The sequence below is a fragment of the Phyllobates terribilis genome, unplaced genomic scaffold (assembly GCF_046119375.1).
Source record: "Phyllobates terribilis strain yellow unplaced genomic scaffold, ASM4611937v1 Scaffold_11__3_contigs__length_659146591, whole genome shotgun sequence".
NCBI lineage: Eukaryota > Metazoa > Chordata > Amphibia > Anura > Dendrobatidae > Phyllobates > Phyllobates terribilis.
Window position 1 is genome coordinate 343545717 of NW_027362771.1, and position 12218 is coordinate 343557934.

Here is a 12218-nt window from a genome sequence, read left to right on the forward strand (position 1 = left end):
ATGTTTTCTACCTCAAAGACGTCCTCAGTGGAGACGGGAGCTGGAGTGGTACCTGGATCGTCAGAGAAAGAATTAAGGACGACCGGTTTGAGGAGAGACACGTGAAAGGAGTTGGGGATCCGTAAGGAGGCTGGGAGTTTCAGCATGTAAGCCACTGGATTTATTTGGTTCAGAATCTCGAACGGACCAATGAACCGAGGACCCAACTTGTATGATGGTATCTTGAGACGGACATATTTGGAGGAAAGCCAGACCTTGTCTCCCGGACAGAATTGAGGCGGATCCAGACGTCTCTTATCAGCATGCTTCTTCATCCGCTCGGAGGACTGAAGAAGCGCAGATCTAGGGTCTTCCCAAATCACAGAAAATTGACTGACGAGAGACTCCACGGCAGGATTGTCCACTGAAGAGGAGACGGGAAACGGAATCCGGGGGTGTCGACCGTAGACCACAAAAAACGGAGACTTAGCAGAAGACTCACTCACATGGTTGTTATAGGAAAACTCGGCCCAGGGCAGGAGCTCAACCCAATCGCTATGGTGAGCGTTGACAAAGTGCCGAAGAAAACTGGCAAAGATCTGATTGATACGTTCCACTTGACCATTGGACTGAGGATGATAGGCCGTAGAAAAATCCAAAGCGACATCCAGCAGCTTGCACATGGCTCTCCAAAAGCGAGAAGTGAACTAAACTCCTCGGTCCAAGACAATGTGGAGCCATCTTGGAGAAGCGGTCAAATGACAGTACCCAAATGATAATACAACCAGCCGATACAGGAAGATCCGTGATGAAATCCATTGCGATATGTTGCCACGGAGTGGAAGGCATGGGAAGAGGAAGGAGACGACCGGCCTGGTATCTTGTTACGGGCACAAGAGGAACAAGCCGCGACAAAATCCGCAGCATCCTTGCGCAGGGTGGGCCACCAATAATGCCGGGCAATGAGCAGAAGCGTCTTCCCCTGGCCGGCATGGCCAGCCAGTTTGGACGAATGGCCACAGACTAAGACCCTCTTCCGATTTTGAGCCGCTACAAAGGTCTTACCAGGAGGTAGATGAGACAGCTCAAATGGAGCAACAGTCATAATTCTGGAGGGGTCAATGATGTGTAGAGGCTCCTCCTCTAGGTCGGAAGACAGAAAAGAGCGGGATAGAGCGTCGGCTTTAATGTTCTTGTCTGCCGGGCGCTAATGTAGAGTGAAGCAGAATCGAGCAAAGAACAAAGACCATCTGGCCTGATGCGGGTTTAGTCTTTGGGCGGTCTGCAAATAAGCAAGGTTTTTATGGTCAGTGTAGATGACCACCGGGTGCAGAGCCCCCTCAAACAAGAAGCGCCACTCCTCCAGCGCTAATTTGATGGCCAGCAGTTCCCTATCTCCTATGGAGTAATTGCGCTCGGATGGAGAGAAGAGTTTGGAAAAGAATCCGCACGTCACCATTCGTCCGGACGAGGATTTCTGGGTAAGCACTGCTCCTGCTCTGGAGGAAGAGGCATCAACCTCCAGGAAGAACTGTTCATTGCAATCCGGAAGGTGTAGCACGGGAGCGGAGGAGAAGGCTTGTTTAAGAGAGATAAAGGCATTCTCTGCCTCGGAAGACCCCTCCCTGGGATTTGCTCCCTTAAGGGTAAGAGCAGAGATGGGAGCTGTCCGGGAGGACAAATGAGGAATGAAGACGCGGTAATACACTGTGTGCAGAATTATTAGGCAAGTTGTATTTTAGAGGATTATTTTTATTATTGATCAACAACTATGTTCTCAATCAACCCAAAAGACTCATAAATATCCAAGCTTAACATTTTTGGAAGTTGGAGTGGTTTTTTTTATATTTGGTTATCTTAGGAGGATATCTGTTTGTGCAGGTAACTATTACTGTGCAGAATTATTAGGCAACTTAATAAAAACCAAATATAATCCCATCTCACTTGTTTATTTTCACCAGGTAAACCAATATCAGTGCACAAAATTTAGAAATAAAACATTTCTGACATGCAAAAACAAAACCCCCAAAAATTAGTGATCAGTATAGCCACCTTTCTTTATGATGACACTCAACAGCCTTCCATCCATAGATTCTGTCAGTTGCCTGATCTGTTTTCGATCAACATTGCGTGCAGCAGCCACCACAGCCTCCCAGACACTGTTCCGAGAGGTGTACTATTTTCCCTCCCTGTAGATCTTACATTTTATGATGGACCACAGGTTCTCTATGGGGTTCAGATCAGGTGAACAAGGGAGCCATGTCATTATTTTTTCTTCTTTTAGACCTTTACTGGCCAGCCACGCTGTGGAGTAGTTGGATGCATGTGATGGAGCATTGTCCTGCATGAAAATCATGTTTTTCTTGAACGATATCGACTTCTTCCTGTACCACTGCTTGAAGAAGTTGTATTCCAGAAACTGGCAGTAGGTCTGGGAGTTGAGCTTCACTCCATCCTCATCCTGAAAAGGACCCACAAGTTCATCTTTGATGATACCAGCCCATACCAGTACCCCACCTCCACCTTGCTGGCGTCTGAGTCGGAGTGGAGCTCTCTGCCCTTTATTGATCCAGCCTCTGGCCCATCCATCTGGCCCATCAAGAGCCACTCTCATTTCATCAGTCCATAAAACCTTTGAAAAATCAGTCTTAAGATATTTCTTGGCCCATTCTTGACGTTTTATCTTATGTTTCTTGTTCAAAGGTGGTCGTTTTTCAGCCTTCCTTACCTTGGCCATGTCCCTGAGTATCGCACACCCTGTGCTTATTGATACTCCAGCAACGTTGCAGCTCTGATATATGGCAAAAATGGTGGCGAATGGCATCTTGGTAGCTTCACGCTTGATTTTCCTCAATTCATGGGCAGTTATTTTGCGCCTTTTTTGGCCAACACACTTCTTGCGACCCTGTTGGCTATTTGCCATGAAACGCTTGATTGTTCGGTAATCACGCTTCAAAATGTTTGGAAATTTCAAGACCGCTGAATCCCTCTGCAAGACTTCTCACAGTTTTGGACTTTTCAGAGCCTGTCAAGTCTCTCTTCTGACCCATTTTGCCAAAGGAAAGGAAGTTGCCTAATAATTAAGCACACCTTATATAGGGTGTTGATGTCATTAGACAACACCCCTCCTCATTACAGAGATGCACATCACCAGATTTACTTAATTGATAGTTCGCTCTCAAGCCTATGCAGCTTGGAGTAGGACAACATGTATAAAAAGTATCGAAGTGATCAAAATATGCATTTGCCTAATAATTCTGCACGCGGTGTAGTTAGCGAATCCCAGAAACCACTGAATAGCCTTCAAGCCCTCCGGTCGGGGCCACTTTAAGACGGCAGACACCTTCTCGGGATCCATCCACAGTCCGGTCTCAGAGATGATATACCCCAGAAACTGCAGGGAGGTCTGCTCAAAGAGGCATTTCTCGAACTTTGCATACAGGCGATTCTTCCGGAGCCTCAGCAGGACCTGACGAACATCCCTCCGGTGAGAGGGCAGATCAGGGGAGAACACCAAGATATCGTCCAGGTACACCACCACGCAGGAATACAGGAGATCTCGAAAGATATCACTTACTAACTCCTTGAAGACAGCTGGAGCATTACAGAGACCGAAGGGCATGACGTGGTACTCGTAGTGACCATCCTGAGTGTTGAATGCTGTCTTCCACTCGTCTCCTTGGCGAATCCGGACCAGATTGTACGCCCCACGCAGGTTGAGCTTAGTGAAGATCTTTGCGCCTTTTAAGCGGTCAAACAGCTCTGAGATGAGAGGCAGGGGGTACTTATTCTTGATGGTAATCTGGTTTAGGCCCCTATAGTCAATACAAGGATGAAGAGAGCCGTCTTTCTTTTTGACAAAGAAGAATCCTGCTCCAGCCGGAGAGGTGGATTTCTGGATAAATCCCCTAGCAAGATTTTCTTCAATGTATTCAGACATGGCACGGGTCTCGGCCAGCGACAAGGCGTAGATTCACCCACGAGGAGGTGAAGCACCAGGTATTAGGTCGATGGGGAAATCATACTGCCTATGATGTGGTAGTGTCTCTGCCTCCTTTTTATCAAAGACGTCCGCATAAGACCAGTAGGGTGCTGGCAGGCCAGGTAGGTTAGCCGGAGTAGACAGGGGTCGAGCAGAATGAACCGGAACCAGACAGGCATTCCTGACCCCAATGGAGCACCTCACCCGAGCTCCAATTCAGGACGGGCTCATGTCTCGGTAACCAAAGCAGGCCAAGCAAGAGGGGATGAGAGAGACCGGACAGTACATAAAAGGTGATCTTCTCTGAGTGCGGCATTCCCACCTGAAGAATTACCGGCTCAGTGACCAGCAAGATGGTTTCAGGGAGAAGCTTTCCATCCACAGAGGAAACCGCTAAAGGATCTGCCAGATGTATGGTAGGAATCTGAAAATGCTCCACAACAGCATGTTGGATGAGATTCCCAGTGGCTCCGGAATCCAGATGGGCAGTCTCATAGAAGCTGGTCTCACCACTGGTAACAGAAACAGACAGAGTCAAGGGCGGAGAGGAAGAACTCTTGCCTAGGATGACCTCGCGCAGAGATTTCCTCTCAAGGGTCATCCACTTAGCACGTTCCAGAAAACCAATGTCAATCCGGGTAGCTAATGACACCAGGTCGTCCAGGGAGGGAGGTATGTCACGACCGGCTAGCTCATCTTTGATCCATCCGGAAAGGCCCTCTCAAAAGGTGGACACCAGGGCCTCATTGTTCCAGGCAAGTTCAGATGCGAGGGTTCGGAAATGCACGGCATACTGGCCCACAGAGAGACTACCTTGGCTGAGTCGGAGAAGTGAGGAGGCAGTAGAAGATTTTCATCCAGGCTCATCGAACACCTGCTGGAAAGCCATGAGGAAAGCCTAGAGATCGGACACCAAAGGATCCCCTCTCTCTCACAGAGGGTTAAGCCACGTCAACGCCTCTCTGGTGAGGTGAGACATGATGAATGCCACCTTGGCCCGGTCGGAGGTGAACTGGTGTGCCAGGAGTTCAAAGTGCAACGTGCACTGATTTATGAAGCCCCGACATAGGACAGGGTCACCACCAAAACGTGGAGGCGCAGAAAGCCGGGGTCCAAAGCTGGGTGCCACAGCTCTACTGGGTTGAGGTGCCGCCGGAGTGGGTGCTGCTTGGTTAGAGGTGGACGCAGTCGGGGTGGACAGCGCGTCCAAGTGGCAGTTGACTGTCTGCAGATAGGACAGGATAGTATCCTGTTGGGATCTCTGGCGAGATGTTATGATCTGCAACATGTGCTAAGGAAAGATAGCGGAAAGCTGTCCCTACAGTAAGACTAAGCTGAATCCCTACGATGTAGCGGGCTGCCTGTTCCTAGTGAACAGACGTGCCTTAGTCCTTGGCTAGTCTGAACGAAGACCTATAGAATTAAGGGAGGGGTCCCTAAAAGAACTAAGGACTGGAACAAAAATGGGACACCTCCTAAACAGAAGTTTACAACAGTAAACAACAAAAAAAAGGAGAACACCCAGCAGAGGAGGATGTATGATTGTTAAGAGCAAATTCTGCGAGAGGCAGAAACTCAGACCACACCTCTTGATTGTCCTCCACAAAACAACGCAAAAACTGTTCAACATCCTGGTTCTTTCTTTCAGTCTGTCCATTCGACTCAGGATGATAACCAGACGAAAATGACAAATGGACTCCCATCCTGTCACAAAAAGCACGCCAAAAGTGAGCCACAAACTGAGGTCCTCTTTCAGAAACAATATGCGTGGGAACGCCATGGAGCTTGACAATCTCCTTAACAAACGCCTTAGCGAGTGTCTTGGCGCAGGGCAGCTTAATGAATGGAACCAAATGACACATCTTACTAAAACGGTCCATGACCACCCAGATGACAGTAAAACCCTCGGACACAGGAAGATCAGTAATAAAATCCATAGTGAGATGCGTCCAAGGTGCACTAGGAACCTCCAGAGGGCTAAGCAACCCCGCAGCAGGAGTATGTGAAGCCTTTGACCTAGCACACACAGTACACTAACGCACCCACTTGATGACTTCCTTCTGCCATCCAGGCCACCAAAAACTGCGACTGATAAGTCTCTTAGTCTCTGAAATTCCTTGATAACCTGCCAACCGAGACTCATGACACTCCACAAACAAATCTCTCCTAAAGGCTCTAGGCACGAACAACCTCCCATGGGGAGTGTTAGATGGAGCATCATCTTGAGCATTCAGAATCCCATTCTCAAAAACGGAGTCCAAGGCCGCCACCACTACTCCTTTCTGTAAAATGCTCTCCTCTTCGGCACCGACCGTAGGAGAGAAGCTGCGAGATAAAGCATCGCCTTTAACATTTTTAGTACCAGGGATATAGGTAACAGAAAAATGAAACAGAGGAAAAAAAAGTGCCCACCTAGTTTGACTGGCATTCAAGCGCTTGGCAGCATCCAGATAGATCAAATTTTTATGATCTGTGAAAACCTGAATAGGAAATCTAGCGCCTTCCAAAAAATGACGCCAATGTTCAAATGCAAGTTTAATAGCCAGCAACTCCCGATTTCCAACATCATAATTCAGTTCGGTTTCTGAAAATTTTTTCGAAAAGAAGGCACAAGGATGTACTCCACCCTTGTTCTCCTGAGACAAAACTGCTACGACCCCCATCGATGAAGCATCGACCTCGACCAAAAAAGGCTTGGTCTCATCAGGCTGCATAAGGATAGGGGCATAACTGAACCTCTCTTTGAGATATTCAAACGCTTCAATGGCCTCAGTAGTCCACTGGGCCGTATTCGCACCTTTCCTGGTGAGATCGGTTAGAGGTTTAACAATTACAGAAAAATTCTTAATGAATTTCCTGTAATAATTGGCAAAACCCAAAAATAACTGTATAGATTTCAAACCAATAGGCCTAGGCCATTCCTGCACAGCCTGAAACTTCACAGAGTCCATCTCAAAGCCCTCGCTGGAGACAATGTAGCCCAAAAAACTAATTTTCTGCACAGCGAACTCACATTTCTCCAGCTTAGCAAAGAGTGAATTATCACTCAATAACTGCAAAACTTCACATACACTCCGCCAATGGGACTCGAGATCTGGTGAATAAATCAAAATGTCATCCAAATACACAACCACATTCTTACCAATCAAAGGTCTCAGGATGTCATTAATAAGGTTCTGAAAAAATGCAGGTGCATTGGTAAGACCAAAAGCATCACCAGATTCTCAAAATGACCTACCGGAGTGTTAAAAGCAGTTTTCCATTCATCACCCTCCTTCACACGTAACAAATTGTATGCCCTCCGGAGATCAATTTTGGAGAACCACTTGGCTCCCACTAACTGGTTAAACAAGTCAGGAATTAACGGCAATGGGTAGGAATTGCGTACGGTAATCTTATTAATTTCACGAAAATCCAGACATGGACGTAAACCGCCGTCCATTTTTTTAACAAAGAAGAATCCAACTGCCACAGGTGACTTAGAAGGTCTAATGTGACCAGCAGCCAGGCTAGTCTCTATGTACTCCTCCATCGGTTCCCTGACGTCAGAGCAGATTTTCTGGGGACTAGGACCTGACATTACCGGAGTCTCAAACGAAAATATAATAAACAAGCATTTTTAAAGGAAAAAATATCTTGCTGTTTACCATAAAAAACATCAGGCAGTCCTACCTTGGGTTCGACAAAATGCGCTCCAGGACAGCTACTCACGTGTTGCTGAAGCTCGGCCACCTCCAGAGACAATCCCTGCAGGCATTGTGCCAAATCCTGGATGGAAACCATACTGATCCCCGAATTTCTTTCCTTCTATTTTTTTGGGCTGGACTTACTGTTATGATCTGCAACATGTACTAAGGAAAGATAGGGGAAAGCTGTCCCTACAGTAAGACAAAGCTGAATCCCTACGATGTAGCGGGCTGCCTGTTCCTAGTGAACAGACCTGCCTTAGTCCTCGGCTAGTCTGAACGAAGACCTATAGAATTAAGGGAGGGGTCCCTAAAAGAACTAAGGACTGGAACAAAAATGGGACACCTCCTAAACAGAAGTTGTTGCAGAACACAAAAAGACAAACTGACAAAAAGTACTAGAGGTCCCAGAGGACCAAGCGAACTTCACAGAGAAAGGCAAAGAAGCACCAGGCTAGAGAGACAGTAAAACACTGAAGTCCCTCACAGCCAGAAGGGCGGAGCTGGAATATAAAGGCAGATGGTCACGTGACCGCAAACCACAAGATAGAAAAAAACAAACAGGAGGGTTCTAACACGAGAGACCTCTTGGTACAGGTCTGAGAGTGAAGGAGCCTGGGAGCCACCGGGTTCCAGACCTGTTCAACTGTTACGGATCCGGGTGGTGGAACCTCTGTGCTGGAATGCAAGGAGGGACCAGAGAGGCTTAACTAAGTGACAACTCGGACCGACCCTGGTCACACAGCGGCTTAGTCGACTCCGTGAACCAAGGAGGGACCGGGCAGGTGAACCACTCTGGGGCCGACCTTGTATGAGAGCAGGCGACTCCCACAGGTCAGGTGCCTGAGGCTGACAGGTACAGCGGATGAGCACGGCAGGTAGCCTGACGGGTGATCCGGGTAGGCAAGCAGGCGGGCACGGCAGGTAGCCAGACAGGTGATCCGGGTAGACAAGCAGGCGGGCACGGCAGGTAGCCAGACAGGTGATCCGGGTACACAAGCAGGCGGGCACAGCAGGTAACCTGTCAGGTGATCCGAATAGGTAAGCCGGCGGACACGGCAGGTAGACAGGCTGGTGGGCATGGCTGATAGGTAGGCGGGCACGGCTGATAGGCTGGCGGGCACGGCTGATAGACAGACTGGCGGGCACTGGAACCTGAGCGCTGAGGAGAGTGTTAGCACACAAACAACATCCTTGCACAGGCACCTCCATTTTGGAGGAGGTGCTTTAAATAGGAGTGGTCCTCCAGCCATTGGCCGGGAACTCTTTAGGATGGCGCGCTCGGCCCCTTTAAGAGGGAGGGAGCGCGCGCGCCCCCTAAGCACAGTGCCCAGGAAGCTGCGCGCGGTGCATGCAACAGCAGCAGGGGAGCTGGAGGACGCCGGACCGGGACCGCGGCAGTGAGGGGAACGGCATCTCTGCCCGGCAGGAGGCAGAGTCGCCGATGCTACAATTGGCTGGCAGCTGTTAACTATTGCTGGGGCCCAGTGAGCAGAAGTAGAAGGAGGGGGGGTCCCGTCACTCTGCTCACTGGGCCCCATACGCCAGTAAGGGCAGTAATGCCCTGATGGCGGCCTTCTACTTAGTGCTATATAATATAATGATTGCATAGATTGTAAACTTGCGAGCAGAGTACTGACTCCTTTTGGTATCTGCTGAGTTATGTATTATTCTGTAATGTCTTTATTGTCTATACAAGTCCCCTCTAAAATGTAAATTGCTGAGGAATATGTTTGTGCTATAGAAATAAAAATTATTATTATTATTGCAATATATTAAGAAGATAACAACTTTGATGGGAGTGCTTCTTCAAGATCAGGAGGAGATGATCAGATTGATATACATTTTTGTAGGAGATGTTTCAGTAAAACTTGAATTGTATTCATTGAAATCCCTGGTATTTGTTTGCATAGCCATTGTGTTAGGCACTTATGATAATATCACCCTGTCTAATTTGGTAACAAGTAACCACTATTCTATAAACTGGTACATAGTCTAGCTGTGTTTGCATTTACAATTAAATAAAATCAGATATGCATAAAAATATTTTCCTACTAAAAAAGGGATTCTATGAGTTGTAAGAGATAAAACCCTGCTGTGTCCTGCTCAGTGCATGCTGTTATTGAGGGTGAGGGTGGAGGATTGTGTCTACAGCCAGTAGTGACAGTTGCCTGGTTTCACAATCTTAACTGGTTAATCAAAAAAAGGGAGCAGCTCAAGACTTGTTGCTTTTTGTAACCATAGAAGCAAGTCCAAGCTTTCTCTTCTTTTCAGTGTTTTTTACAGATCTATATAGGCTGATAGAAGTGCAAGAAAATGTCCAGTGATACGTGCACCGTAGGTAAGTCTGTGTAATCACATATGTAATAATATGTTATTTTTTTAATGTTGCATATGTGCAACCCATATGTGTGAAAGCTTCTATATTCATGCTAAATCTTCAGTGTACTATTTATTTCTATCACACATTATACATCATATTACTTTTTTTTTTTTTAGAATAAATTCTGTGCATTTTTTCAAAATAAGGAAATATGTATATATTGCACATCTTCCTTATGTCTTTGGGGATGAGAACATTTATTTGAGGGAGAAATAATAAAAATGGAACTTTGGAAATTTGCATGTTTAAGTCAATAAAAATTAGGTTTTGAAAAGTCAAAGACCTCGAGTCATCAAGACTGGCCTTGAAAGCATGGTGGAGTGTGAGACTCGTTATTCATTAGGAGGTGCACACCTCCTAATGAATCAGGTGGTGTGCGCCTTCCTGTGTGATTTCTCTCAATCTTACTCCATTGGGGGGGCTAGAGTAAGATTTTGGGCGTAGTGAACGCTGGTGCTTGTCATGCATTTGACGAGCAGTGGTCGCCATGCCATGCATCGCACCAAGTCTGCCCACTATGGGCAAAACTGGTATGAAAATGCCAAAAATCGCAACATTTTTGCGCAACTCCACTTTTGCCGCAAAAGCTTTGATGAATTGGGGCCAAAGTATTGTGCAATTCACAGGAGATAAAATAATTCTCAAACAGGATGAACTTGGACAGATTACAATCTGGTCTGAGTGAAATATATAAAACTGGAATTATTTCTGGTCCAGTTTTTCCTGAATAATCTTGGGGCCTGTGACTATGTACATTTGATAGATGTGCAGGCCCATAAATCAGTGGCGATGTGCTATAAGTGGTTATAAAGCAAGTTGTGATTGTGAGGTTGATTGTGAGTTGTGCTAAAATCTTTGTAAAATCTGCATATGTATTTCTTGTCTATGAATTAGACATATGTAGACCTGCCCCCATGTAAATATAATGGCACCTGCATTATATTAACCCATTCCCGCCTAAGCCAGTTTTTACCTTTCTAATCAGGCCAACTTTTTCAAATCTGACATGTCAATGACGCGAAAAGTGAGAATTTTTTTATTTCCTTAAAAATGTTGTTTAGACCTAAATTTCTCAATATCACAAAGGTAGTACGACAAATTGGACCCCACAATTTGTTGTACAGTTTGTCATGCGTATGCAAAAATAAGTAATTGGGCACACTGTTTGGGCACACAGTGGGACTTGGAAGGGACGGAGTGTCATTTGACTTTTGATATTGAAGCAGTAAATTAGTCAGTTCACCTGAGATCCAAGACTGCACAGGCAATAATTAAACCAGCATTAGGCAAGAAAAGATTTTGTCAGTTTCCAAGATAAGAAAAAAACATAGATTCTTTATTTGTTCTTCTTAAAAAAGAAAAAAACTTATATTAACCCTTCAATGGGGAAATGGCATAAAATAAGCGAGTATATAATTAACCACTTCCAATGTGCACTAAATGGTCAGCAATAGATCACCCCGATGCACATAGGCTGCCATTCTTTTCAGCACTGGTTCTTTTTTACACAGGATAATGTGCTGCCAGGAACGATCTTTTGGGCAAACCAGAAGATCATTTCACCTGACAAATGAACATTTTTCTCTTTCATCAATTGATCAGCACACTGTTTAGGCTGCACAATTACCATTAATGAGCGTTAGGAATGCTCGTTTATGATAATCTTGTGCAGGGGCGGACACAGACTGTAGTGGGCCCCTGTGCAAGAAATTTTTTGGGGCCCCCCCTGCGCTTCATAAGGCAACAAAGTTATGTAAACATAACCCCCCCATGTGCAGCTCTCATCCCCCCCATGTGCAGCTCACCCCCCCGATGCATCTCTCATCCTCCCCCCATGTGCATCTCTCATCCCCCCCGTGCATCTCTCACCCCCCCATGTGCATCTCTCACCCCCCCATGTGCATCTCTCACCCCCCCATGTGCATCTCTCACCCCCCCATGTGCATCTCTCACCCCCCCATGTGCATCTCTCAGCCCCCCATGTGCATCTCTCACCCCCCCATGTGCATCTCTCACCCCCCCATGTGCATCTCTCACCCCCCCATGTGCATCTCTCACCCCCCCCCATGTGCATCTCTCACCCCCCCATGTGCATCTCTCACCCCCCCATGTGCATCTCTCACCCCCCCATGTGCATCTCTCACCCCCCCATGTGCATCTCTCACCCCCCCCATGTGCATCTCTCACC

At 46.8% G+C, this 12218-nt stretch overlaps 1 protein-coding gene across 1 annotated transcript in view; it reads left to right on the forward strand.

Moving 5' to 3' along the window:
* The first annotated feature begins 9837 nt into the window (after positions 1-9837).
* LOC141166283 (uncharacterized) overlaps positions 9838-12218 on the forward strand; it is an 81312-nt gene continuing 78931 nt past the window's right edge. The window contains exon 1 of the mRNA XM_073652824.1: positions 9838-9988. The gene's annotated coding sequence lies outside the window, so the exon portion shown is untranslated. The remainder of the gene's footprint in view (positions 9989-12218) is intronic.